Genomic DNA, 13632 nt, shown 5'->3' on the forward strand with positions numbered 1-13632 from the left:
TACCCACCAACAACACATGCTCGTTCGTTGCGCAGCTGCGTCATCATTTCAGGCACCCTGCTACGCCTCATGATGTAGGCATCGTGTGCTGATCCTGGAAAACGAGCACAGACATGTGAAATCACCATGTTGGACAGACACACCACAAGGGCATTGATGGAGTGGTAGTGCTTGCGATTCCTGTACGCTACCTCCTGTGCCTGTGGTGGTACCAAAGCCACATGTGTCCCATCTATGGACCCAATGACATGGGGCATCCCTCCCAGGGCATATAATCCACGCTTGTCAACAGTCAACTGTTCAGGAGTTGGGAAATGGATGAACTCATCCAGGTGAAGCAACATGGCCTCTAAAAAATCATGCAGCACACGGCTGAACATGCTCTGGGACATGCCACCAACATGAGCTATGGTATTTTGAAAGGTACCCGTGGCAAGAAAATGTAGGGCTGCCATTACCTTCAGCTTGGGTGTCAGTGCCGTAGGATACCTGTGCAGCGGTTGCAGGTGTGGTGCCAGCCTTGCCGTCAACTCCTCAATCAACGGTTGGGGGAAGCGGTAGCAGCGTATACAGTCATTCTCCCGCATGTCAGCCAAGTCCGGAATTGGTTGGGGAAGAGGCGGCGCTCTGCAGTAATTTTGAAGTGACAAGGAAGAGTGAGTGCACTACAACAACAATTTATATGTACTGAGCACATATTAATCTGTCAATACACATATGCTACATAGGGAGTCAGGTATGTGCTACATGCCCTGGACACGTATGGCTCCCAGATGACACTCCTACCAAGACCCAGCTAAACACGGAGATTGTGAACCTCCACATCCCATGGCATGGGACTAGCTGTGTCCCAGTGTAAGTGAACAGCCAGACGCAATACAGGAGTGACATACATCAACATATCAGCAGAAGTAGGATGTTGATTGCAGAGACAGGTAGCGGAACACTAGAGCCACAGGTCACATGACATTACACTAGGACAGCCCACACACCTTGCCATGAAGGTGTACATGTCATGACTGACCACACATACATTGAGAGGATGCAGACAGATCCTTGTTACGCTACTCCGTGTCCCATGCATACATACACACCTTACATCCGATACCACATGTGGCCTGGTGTGCGTAACAGTGTGCCATGTCCATCTACACACAGACACATGTTGGTTGCAGCAACAGCAGATGCTTATGAGGGAACACCAACATCAAGCTAATGTGAACACACCACACATACATGACATAGTCACATCGTGCACCGTGGGTAGTCACATGTCTGGTGTGGTAACCCCTGTAGCGGGCATCAGGGGACACTTGCGTGTGTTGTTGACTGTGCAATGCCAGTGACGCTCATCTCAAGTGTGCTGTACGACATGCACACATGTCAAAGGAGTGAAGGGCATGTCTGGCACATATAGCACCGTCACACATAACATCTGTACACATCTCATCATACATCTATTGCCTTCACAACTCAGGAGTAATGTGCCACCTCACAGCCTTTCACACCTGTGCCCCACACATGTAGTACTGGCCAGACAATGCCTTGATGTCCATCCATGGACAAGTATGTCAGCTCTATTCCTTTCTGTGTGCTGCCTGTCACCACTGTTATGTATGTAAGGCACCGTACAGTCGCTCTGAGGGCGTGTGTACGTTCCCTATCACTATGGGAGTGCTGCCATAGGCCTACCCATAGTGATAGTGAGCGTACGTGCGTGTGTACGGTCCGTATCACTATGGGTACGCATACACGAGCACACCCATAGTGATAGTGAGCGTACACACGTGTGTACGGTCCGTATCACTATGGGTACGCATACGTGAGCACACCCATAGTGATAGTGAGCGTACGCGCGTGTGTACGGTCCGTATCACTATGGGTACGCATAAGCGAGCACACCCATAGTGATAGTGAGCGTACGCGCGTGTGTACGGTCCGTATCACTATGGGTTTGCTCGCGTATGCGTACCCATAGTGATACGGACCGTACACACGCGCGTACGCTCACTATCACTATGGGTGTGCTCGCGTATGCGTACCCATAGTGATACGGACTGTACACACGCGCGTACGCTCACTATCACTATGGGTGTGCTCGCGTATGCATACCCATAGTGATACGGACCGTACACACGCCTGTACGGGCCGTTGCTATGCATTTGGGGTGCCCTAGGGCCCCGGAACGCACTGTACCTGTGTGTGAATCTCCAAATTACATAGGGGACACATGAGGGACAAGTATAAAGGCCTACATGCATGCTGGTTGTCATGGAGACCAAATTTAAAGTATGAATTTTTTTCAGCAGGTGCACAGCAAAAGTTGGTTTGAATTAATCTACTTTGTTGCAAAGTGGTTGTGGAGTTTACATCATGCTCAAGAAAAAAAGAAAGAGCAAAGCCACTGACTGTGCTAGGTTTGAAGGGATTGGAGGAAACATAGGATGCAAATGTGAGTGACCAATCACTCTGTACTCCTGTGCATGAAACAGGCCAGCAAGGCAGATATAAGGCAGCCAGGTCCCATGAGAGAGCACTTGCCTGCACATCTTTGGATTCTACGACACTGCTGCTGCCCGTGATTCCCTGGCACCATGTCAAGGTCTGTGGAGAGGGCCCAGCCTTTCACCCTGGAGAAGAATCTGGCATTGCTGGATGTGATCCTCCCACAGTACCCCCTGCTGTATGGGCGACCAGGGTTTCAGGTGAGTGCAGAGTCCACTAGCACAGACTGTGTCCCTTTTTTGTGACTGTGACTTCTGGCATTGTGTCCAGGTGTGACACACATGCAATGTACTGTAGGGGGGGTCCCAGGGGGGGGGAATGCCTGATGTCTCCCAGCCAGAGCATGCTGTGGTGCATGTCTGCCGTCCTCACTTGCATTGTGTTTACTGTGACAATCACTGCATGGTGCATGCCACATTCTGCCTGTCTTATCCTCCTGGGAATGTTGCCTCTACAGTCCTCATGTGATTATGTGGTCAGCCCAGTGTGACAGGTGACTGTACCCACAGATGTGTGTTAGTTCTGTGTACCTGTGCTGAGAGTGTCCACATGATGTGTTCGTACCCTGGACATCGGTGTGTGTGTAAGTCCCCTGTCATGTGGGTGGGTGCATATGTGGAGTGTAGCACCCAAGCTGCATGAGGGATGGATACACCCTGCCCATCTGATGTGAGCAGGGAGCAGTGCTGTGTGTCTGACGTGCAGAGCCAGCCCCACACCTTTGAGCCCCCCCCCCGTCTAGTGGCACATGTGCAGAGTGAGGTTTGTAGCTGCATTTGGCAATGGCAGGTGAATGTCCTGTGCCTGTGTGTGTCTGTGTACTCTGCTGAGGTAGCGTCAGTGGCCTGTGGCATGTGACTGCTCTGAGGTGCTTCACATAATCCTGGTGTACCTTCTGATGCACAGTGTGAGTCTGGATCATTTATTGTGTCGTACCCCTCATGCCACCTGTGTACTTTCAATGGCATGTGGTGCATTTGCCATTACACAGAGAAAAATGTCCCTATGACAAAGGTGCAATGCTTTGGCTGCATACTATGTCTTGTTGAAACCAGCAAAATTGATCTAATGTGTGTCTCTGTGACAAGCGGTAAGTGTATTGATGTAGTCTCACTTTTTCAAACCCACAGGTAGGCGCCGCTGCCAAGGAGCAGATCTGGAGGGACGCCGTCAGTGCCGTGAGGAGGACGGATGGTCGCAAGCGGCGCCTGGCCCAGGTGAGAAAACGCTGGCAGGATATCCGGTGCTGGACGCGGAGGATCGCACGGGTCCTGCTGGGGGACTCACCTGTGGGCCCTAAGAACCATGGGCGTCGCCGTCTGACCCACATCCACAAGCGTGTGCTGGCGGTGGTCTTTCCAGACATGGACAGGCGCTTACGGGAGAAGCAGCAGCAGGAAGGGGGTAGGTACATGTGTGTTTGTCGTGTGTCACCAGCATTTGCAAGTGTGCAGTTGCATGGATACACTGCCAGTGTTTAATTTTGCGGTGCAGGTCCTGTCACCCACAGTATAGCGGTGCTGTCCTTCCTCCCTTCCCCTCCTTGCCATGTTTTCCCTGGTCTGTGTGTAGTCACTCTTTCACAAGGTCATCTGGGCTGGCAGTTAATCCACGTGACCAATGCTTGCAGCATCATGTGTGGGGGTGGTGTGTAACAGGTTTTGGGACCTTGCCTGTGCCCTGTCCAGTACAGTACTTGTGGGGTCCATGTCAATTGGCACTGATGCTGAGTCCAGACATAGGAGTATGTCTCTGAAGTGTAATGCCTTACAGCAAGCATGTCCTATGTTGTGGCCTGTGACATGATGTGCATGAGTGTGCGATACGCAGAGTGCAGGGATGGTGGCCTGTGTTGCAGTCATTACCATTCAGGACCATGGAATATTCTGGCCACTACTGTCCCCTGGGGCATACTTTGCTAGGTATCATGTGTGTCATCACAATATGTGGACACTCTCAGTGTCTACAGCATAGGATGTGCTCTGTGCCATTGTCCCCTGGCACCATGTATATTTACGTAACGTGTTCTACAAGTGTCCACTGTACAGCCTGACCTAATTTTCCTCGTTCATACTCACGGTGGCCAGTGCCTGTGTGTCTTGTTACAATTACTGATGATGGCCATTTGTAAATGAGATCGTTGTACAGGCGCACATGGGGTATTTTGGGTGCAATATGGGTTTCTGGCAGCCCATGTGTATTTCTCCCAGACTAAGAGATGCAAGTGCTTCCTGTGTCTCATCACATTGTCTCATGTAGGGGGTGGTTGGTGCGGGCAATGCCTACATGTCGACCCCTGAAATCTCATTGCTCGGTCTGGCCAGTGTGTGCTGTTTGTCTGGACATACACTCAAGGTGCAGTGTCCCATTCATGTTGGGCATGTCTTTAAGTATTACCTTTGCAGCATGTGCCTCAAGTTCATGGAGATGGTCCCTGCTCAACCCTAGTTAGGGCAACGCTGTGTGGTGCAGATGCAGTGCTGGATTGGCCCCAGAGCCTGGCTCCTCTGTCCAATTCCATATCATGTCATTTGCAAATGTGTCATGCTCTCCATAGTTTCTCAGTGGCATGGTGGGTGAACCAACTGTGTGTTGCAGGGCTTATATATTTTCCTTGTATTGTAGATGTTACTCATCTTTCATTTCAGGCTATGCACTGTAACCTATGTTGATTTGACTCATGTGACATATGTATGCAGGTGTCTGATTAATTCCTGTTTATTCACCTTGCCCACAGCATCGTCGGGGGACACGGATGGAGACACCGGCACGGACCGTGCGGAGGGACCGGGCACCAGTGCCAGCAGTGACACCTTAGCTGGCACATCGAGTGTAACTGAGGCCGAGGGGAGTGAGCCGGAGGACCTGTCTACTGCCATCACAGATTATGAAGCTGACGGGTCCGAGGCTGAGCACTCCGAGGGGGCGGAGGCTGCTCCAACAGCTGACAGCAGCACAACATCTCTCCCCGCCCCCTCCATTGCCATCACCGGCCTCCCACTTGCTCGTGTCCCTTCCTGGCGTGATAGGTCACCACGTGTCTCCTTCCTGCCAGGCACCGCACCCCCTGCCCCTGTATCCACTGCTGCCGCCAATGCCGAGTCTGTGGACATCCTGCGGCAGTTGCAGGTTGGTCAGGCTGCGATGCTAAATGTCCTCCATGGCCACGGCCAAGTGCTCACCAACATGGAGGCATACTTGGAGGGCATTTCAGCATCGCAGGCTGACCAACGTAACTTGCTGCGGTCTATTGACTCGACACTGTCTGCAGCAGTGGGTCTCCTGCAGCACTTCGTCCCACCCCCTACCCATGCCCCATCCACACTTCCCACTCCCATGCCTGTCCCACGTACACCCAGACGTCACCATGCACACACCCCACCAGACACAGGCACCACACCAGCAGGGAAGGCAAAGCGCACACCTCCTGGCACGCACACACAGGGTGAAGTAGGCACACCCACTGGGTCGGGGGGAAACGGAAGACACGCAGCCAGAGTGGGAGTCCACATTCCTCATGACCACCACCCTCCAAATCCACTCCCCTCAGCTCTCCTGGCCAAGAGTCGGACACAGGGTCAGTCCTGCCCAGTCTGTCCATCAGCCCCAGTGTGGCACCACCCCGCAAGCGGTGGAGGCAGGACACCGGCAGGGGAGTTGAGTCCCCCCCGTCCATCCCCCCAGTAGCGCTGCGACCCATCCCTGTGACCCCCCCCTCCTTGGGGCCTGTGGTTCCTTCGGGTGCAGGGGAGACGCTGAGCGACCTGGCAGTAGTGTGCAGCGCCGTGCTGGAATCCACCTTTGGCGCTGCCCCACCCCCTGTGTTGGAGTCGTCCATCCCTGCACCCACAACACCTCCCCTTTCCCCTCCTGTCCCTGCGGTGCCTGGTCCTTCCCCCAACATGATGCCCCCCCCCTGTGGAAGACAAAGGAGTCTGACTGTGCAGGCAAGCTAGGGGACACACGTACCACTGTGTCCCCCATCCGGATTGGAGTCATGGACTGCCCTATGGGCCTTGTATATATTGACGTTTATGTTGCTTTTTACTTACATCATGCTGAATAAAGCAATTTGTTTTTTCCTTTGAACACTACTGTTTATCTGGTGTTGCTGTTGGTGGACCAGCTCCATGATTTTGGGTGGTGATAATGTGTTGGGTGTGTGGGAAATGTAGTCTTGTGCTGGTCATAGGGTGGACCCTGGTATCTGTGTGCCATCACAAGCTGTTGGCTAAATTACTTTGTTCATGTAAGCAGTTACTGCATGGTGACATCGTCCCAAGGTGTGTTCCTTCCTCTGTGTAACCTGACATCTTCCCTGCAGGGTGTTTCCACTATGTGGTGCTGAGCTGTGACCTACATCAGCTGGGGGTGTGACGGACTCCTTCAACTTTGCACATACATGCTGTGCGATGTCTCCACCTGCATCATTTGTGGCATCCTTGGTGGTCACTGTACTTGTGTGTGTAGACTGTTGAGAAGACTTCATGTGGACATGTTCTCTTTTAGGCGCTATGCATGTGTGTACTCCCAGCCTTGCACACATGTGGTACATGTACTGCAGGGTCTTTGTGCACCTGACTGACATTTGTGGGCATTGTATCTGTGGGTACTCCACCCTTTGCGTTCCATGGGCACTGCTGGGAGGACTCTGCACCCACCCCTCCTGTGTCTGGGCACTGCTGGGAGGACTCTGCACCCACCCCTCCTGCGTCTGAGCACTGCTGGGAGGACTCTGCACCCACCCCTCCTGTGTCTGGGCACTGCTGGGAGGACTCTGCACCCACCCCTCCTGCGTCTGGGCACTGCTGGGAGGACTCTGCACCCACCCCTCCTGCGTCTGGGCACTGCTGGGAGGACTCTGCACCCACCCCTCCTGCATCTGGGCACTGCTGGGAGGACTCTGCACCCACCCCTCCTGCGTCTGGGCACTGCTGGGAGGATTTTGCACCCACCCCTCCTGCGTCTGGCCACTGCTGGGAGGACTCTGCACCCACCCCTCCTGCGTCTGGGCACTGCTGGGAGGACTCTGCACCCACCCCTCCTGCGTCTGGGCACTGCTGGGAGGACTCTGCACCCACCCCTCCTGCGTCTGGGCACTGCTGGGAGGACTCTGCACCCACCCCTCCTGTGTCTGGGCACTGCTGGGAGGACTCTGCACCCACCCCTCCTGCGTGTGGCCATGTACGCTCCATACATACACTGTTGGGGTGGGGGTACGCTCCATACATACGCGGGTGTGGGTACGGTCCATTCATACACGGGTGTGGGTACGGTCCATTCATACATGGGTGGGGGTACGGTCCGTACATGCACTGTTGGGGTGGGGGTACGGTCCGTACATACACTGTTGGGGTGGGGGTACGCTCCATACATACGCGGGTGTGGGTACGGTCCATTCATACACGGGTGTGGGTACGGTCCATTCATACACGGGTGGGGGTACGGTCCGTACATACACTGTTGGGGTGGGGGTACGCTCCATATATACGCGGGTGTGGGTACGGTCCATTCATACACGGGTGTGGGTACGGTCCATTCATACATGGGTGGGGGTACGGTCCGTACATACACTGTTGGGGTGGGGGTACGCTCCATACATACACGGGTGTGGGTACGGTCCATTCATACACGGGTGGGGGTACGGGCCGTACATACACTGTTGGGGTGGGGGTACGGTCCGTACATACACTGTTGGGGTGGGGGTACGCTCCATTCATACACGGGTGGGGGTACGGTCCGTACATACACTGTTGGGGTGGGGGTACGGTCCGTACATACACTGTTGGGGTGGGGGTACGCTCCATACATACGCGGGTGGGGGTACGGTCCGTACGTACCCGTGCCCACGCTGTGGAGTGCTTGTGCGGGCCGTACCCAGGCCTTTGGCACATGGGTACGGGCCGTTCCGCCATTGTTGGGGTGACGTGGGTGTGGGCGTGGTACGACTCATACCCACGCTCTTAAGGCGTGGGTACGGTACGTACCTGTATTGTTGTGTTGCCGGTTTGTGTCGTCGCCCACTTCCGTTGTGGCGGACGCTGGCGTTGCTGGACACGCCCCCACCCCCTCGAAGAGACCAGGGCCTGGAGGTCAGGTGTGTCCATGGCATGTGTGCTGTGTGAGTTGGGTGGGGGTTTTGTGTCCTGCCCCTGCCCATGCCCCCCCCCTTTGCCCCTGGGTGTTGTTCTGACCTTCTGCAGCGTCTGCATCGGTACCTGTAGAGGAGGTCGACTGCTATGAGGGCCGGGATGACACGTAGGTTCGGGTCCATGTCTGTCCGTCGCGTACAGGTGCTCCTTGTGCGCGTCGTCCTGATTTCCCGGCAGTTTTTGGCTGCCGGAAAATATTCTCCGCGCGGGATGACGTCGGTGCGAATCGTACTTCCTGGTTTGTGGAACGCAGGCTGCATGCGTCCCGACGTCACGTCGGCGCTTTTCCGGATGTCATTTGTGTGTATATTTTCCTCGGTTGGTGTTTTGTACGATTCGTACGGAAATAGTGTTTCCGTGCGAATCGTACTTTCATGTTTGCAAAGTTTTGCAACCGGGTACGAATTGGACGGAGAATACGCTCCGACCGACGGTTCGTACCCGGTTTCTCCAGGATCGTAATTGGCACCATAATTGTCATTTGTATACAAGGCCGATACCTCATGCGAAGCAGAACAGGCATGGCCGCAAACGCTGGAACTGGTTGCATATTTCAAATGCAGAAATGCGGGGTTCAATGTGCAACTGCAAGAACTTACCAGTGTGATTTGTGCTTTTCTCCTGGTTGTTTTTAGCACCGGCTTTGTACCACAAATATACATTTCAAAAACTGCACGAAAGAGCGTCACGTATAAAATCGAACTACACAAAGTTCTACTATGGTCTAATTGGTCTCCAGGTTCGCACTGAATTCTCAGTAGTGAAGATGTCTAGAATTTCACTTCAACTACGATAACCGGCCGCATTTAATCAACTCAATGATTACAGACAATTAATGTTTTCCTGTTTTACCTTAATTTTAATTCAAGTAAAATGATGTATTAAGCCACTAACCTAGAAGTTGCTCAGTGAAATACTGTGCAGAATGCAGATCCAGAGCAGGCCAAGCTTCTAGAATGAACGAAGGCTTTCTCAGAAGCCAACCGTGCTGAACAACGTTTTGCTGTGACGTCATTGTTTTGTGACTCCTCTTCTCCTCCAGCAAGAATGTATGAGGTCACTTACGCAATAGTGAGAATCATCCTGCTTTCCAGTGCATTAGTGCTAGACACAAGGTGACAGCGCGCAGACTCCACAGTAATGAAAGTAATTGATGGAAAGTGCGGAGGGGCGGAAGTGTTAAAAGAGATAGCCTTCACTGGGAAGGGGGAGGTGTCAGGAAGCTGCCAGTTCTCTAAATATGTGGGAAAGAAAAGCATGCCTAAGGGGAGAGCAGTGGAGGAGGGGTGGCAGCTGCTCCTGCGCTACACGGGTGTCCACTAATGTAAAGATGAAAGTGGTTACAAGCCCACTTGATGGCGAGTGCTTCCTGTTCGATTTGGGAGTAGCGCGCTTCAGTTGGTGTGAGTGATTTGCTCGCAAACACTAGCGGTGCCCATTTTCCGGGTTCTGTCTCCTGGGCCAGGAGCGCTCCCAACCCTACGGGGCTGGCGTCCACGATAACCTCCGTCCGTCGCGCAGTGTCGAAGTACACCATCGTGGTCTTGCTCAACAGAGTCAACTTTACTTTCTGGAACGCTTCTTCCTCCTGTTGTCCCCACTTCCATTCCACATCTTTCTTGGTCAGGGCACTTAGGGGTTCTGCTATGGTTGCAAGGTTGGGTATGAACCAACTACAATATATGGCCATACCCATGAAACTACGGACCTCCCATGCTGTGGTAGGGGCCGGCGCTTGCTGAATAGCTTGTGATTTCTTGGGATCTACTCGCACGCCATCTTGACTGAATACGTAGCCAAAGAATTCAATCAATTTTTGAAAGAACTGACACTTGTCCCGGTGGAGTGTTACTCCATGGTCGACTAGGCAACGTAGGGTAGCTTGGAGACGCCGGAGTGTTGCCGAATGTATGAGAATGTCATCACTGACGTTGAGGACCCCTTGGAGTCCTGATAACATTTCTCTGACCGCATTTTGGAATATTTCCGCTGCCGAAGAAATGCCAAAGTTCAACCTCTTATAGCGCCATAGCCCTAGATGAGTTGAGAAAGTTGTGATGAATCTACTTTCTTCCGCCAGCTTCAGCTGGTGATAGCCGGCGTTGAGGTTGAGTTTTGAAAACCACCTAGAGCCGTTGAGATCAGCTAGGATATCATCAACTGTTGGGGTGAGATGACGTTCACGCTTGATTGCTTGATTTGGCATGCGCATGTCGATGCAGAGGCAGATCTTTCCGGGCTGATTTGCTTTCTCCGCGATGACCATCGGCGACACCCATGGCGTTGGTCCCGTGACCTTCTCAATCACTCCTTGCTGCTCTAGACTCAGCAGCTCTTGCTCGACGAGTGGCCGGAGGTGAAACGGTATACGACGGTGTCGTAAGGCAATTGGTTTCACGGCTTGGTCAATATGTAATTTCACCGGAGGCCTCTTCATGCACCCGAGGCCTTTAAAGAGTTGTGGGAACAGCTCCATGATGTCATCATTCCGCAGTGTCTTGACTGCGTTGGCAAATGCTACCAGCCCTAAATCTTCGGCCGTGTGGCTGCTTACTAGGATTTCCGCCTCTCGGTCTATGACGTGGAACGTCATGGTGACTTCGAGGGTGTCGGACTTGACCTGTACCTTCAACTTTCCTTTGAGAGGTAACGGCTTCTGGCTTCCGTACGTTAGGATTTTCACGTTCGATGGGGTTAGTGCTGGTCTTGGCTTCAACTGTTTGTATTGTTGGCAGCCCATAATGTTTACTGATGCTCCGGTGTCAATGACTGCTGTCACTGGTGTTCCTGCGATCTCAATGGCACATGTCGGATGAGGTCTCCGCCTTCTCTTGAGATCGCTTGCAAATGTTATCAGGTACGCTTCCGCCTCGTCATCAGTGGATGAGTCCTCGATATATTGCTTCCGACTGGCTGTTGCATTCGTCGCTTTAGAGCTCTCTCCTTCCTCAAGCGACAGATGTCTTACCGCTTTGGATGGAGGTAGTCATCCGTGCGCTCCTCTGCTTCGGGCTCCTTCCCCGACAAACACTTGCATAGTGATTGGGGATGCCGCATTTTGAGCATGTCCTTCCTTGTGCGGGGCATTCCTCTGGTGGGTGTTCCTCATTCCCACAGTAGCCACAGCGTGGCCCTCGCGAGCTCTTGGTTGACCATCGCCCTCGGGCGCCTCTGGATGATGTCCGTAAGGCATCTGCTCTCTCTGTGTTGATTGTTCCAGGTTTTTATGCCTGTTGGGCAAGCGCTGCATCCATGACTGTTGCTCTAGCATCGGACAGTTCGTGCGATCTTGCTAGGATAAGGATATCTTCTAGAGTGATTCCTGGCTGTCGCAATATGAGAGTCCGAAGATGTTTGTTGTGGCATCCTTGGATTGCTTGTGCTCTCACCTCTTCATTCTGGTCATCATCCGTGCATGTACTGGCCAGTTCCCGCAGGCGAGCGTGGAACGCGTCCATTGTTTTGCCTTCCCTCTGACGCGCTTGACGGAGCTTGAAGCGCTCATAGTCGGGGTTGAGTTGCGGGTCGAAATGGGCATTTAGCACCCTGACGGCGGCGTCATAATCCGTTGGAGCGCCTGTGTTCGGGAGGTGGGCAAACAGTTTGTATATCTCTTCCCCGCCAAAATGGAGCAGTAGTGACATCTTGACCTCGCCGTCCGTTTCGCGAGTCGCAGTGAAATAGTTGTTGAGTCTGCCGATCCACACCGTCCATCTGGGTGATGCCATGGCAGGGTCAATTAGTTCGCTGAACGGGGGCAGCGCCGCAATCTGGGAGTGTTGTGAGGTGGGCTGCGCCACTTGTGGAGCGGGGGCCGCATTCTGCTGGGCTGCGGCTGTGTTCCCTGGGTTCGACATGGTGGTGTCACGGGGGCGTCAGCAACGTGGTACCTGTCGGCAAGGTTAGACCAGGTATGGCAAAGTGGCTGGATATGCTTTGCCCCTGTCAGCCAGACTTCCTTCTTCTGCCTTAAATGCTGGGGTGCTGGGGCCTGTTCTCCTGGCTTGCAGTTATTTGCCCCTCCAAAATGCAGCAAGACAGGAGTGCTCCCTTGTGCGCATAAACCGGGAGATAGCAGGGCCAAGGCTGGATTATACAAAGCTGCAGCGTTGGGAGCATGCAGTACTGACCTTCCCCCAGCAGGTGGCACCGAGCGGCTCCCTAACAGAGCGATCAGGAGGCTCAACCGGCAGAGAAACACCGTTTCCAGCAAGCACGCCTGCGCTGAAGCGAAAGGCAGGGAGGGCTCAGGCACCTACGTTCCCTTTAGGGCGCGCGCGCGCGCGCGCACGCACCTTCCCCGACGTCACCGCGCACTCCCGGATGTGGAGCGCACGCAACGATTCCAGGATGTCCCGGCGGAGAGGCGCCGGCCGCGCCGCCACTTTAAGAAGCAGGCACTTTTTCCAGTGGTGCCGGCGAGGAGTCGTGGAGAGTGCAGGTAAGGGGGCTTGGGGGCTTGTGGGGGCTTGAGGGCTTGTGGGCTTGTGGTGGGCTTGTGGCGGCTTGGGGGGGGCTCGGGGGCGTGTGGCTGCAGAGCGCGGGACTGATTGTGGCCTTTTGTTTATGTATTGATGGTAATCACAGTCCGTGAAGGGGCTCTGATTACCATCAATACTTAAACAAAAGGCCACAATCGTCCCCACGCTTTACCAACAAAACAGTAGAGTCGGTTTAAAATCACAGCGTGTACCAAAGTACACGCTGTGTTTTTAAACTGGCTCTACTCTTTTGTTAGTAAAGCGCGGTGCGGGGACGATTGTGGCCTCTTGTTTAGGTATTGATGGTAGGTAATCAGAGCCCTTTCACAGGCTGTGATTGCCATCAATACTTAAACAAGAGGCCACAATCGTCCCCGCACCGCGCTTTACTAACAAAAGAGTAGAGCCATGCATCAACAGTAGAGTTGCCTCCTTCAGCTCTTAGAAGCATACATGAGGTCAGTGGGTTTTTGCAGTGCAGCATGTATGCCCTC

This window comes from Triturus cristatus, chromosome 1_1 (assembly GCF_964204655.1).
Source record: "Triturus cristatus chromosome 1_1, aTriCri1.1, whole genome shotgun sequence".
Taxonomy (NCBI): domain Eukaryota; kingdom Metazoa; phylum Chordata; class Amphibia; order Caudata; family Salamandridae; genus Triturus; species Triturus cristatus.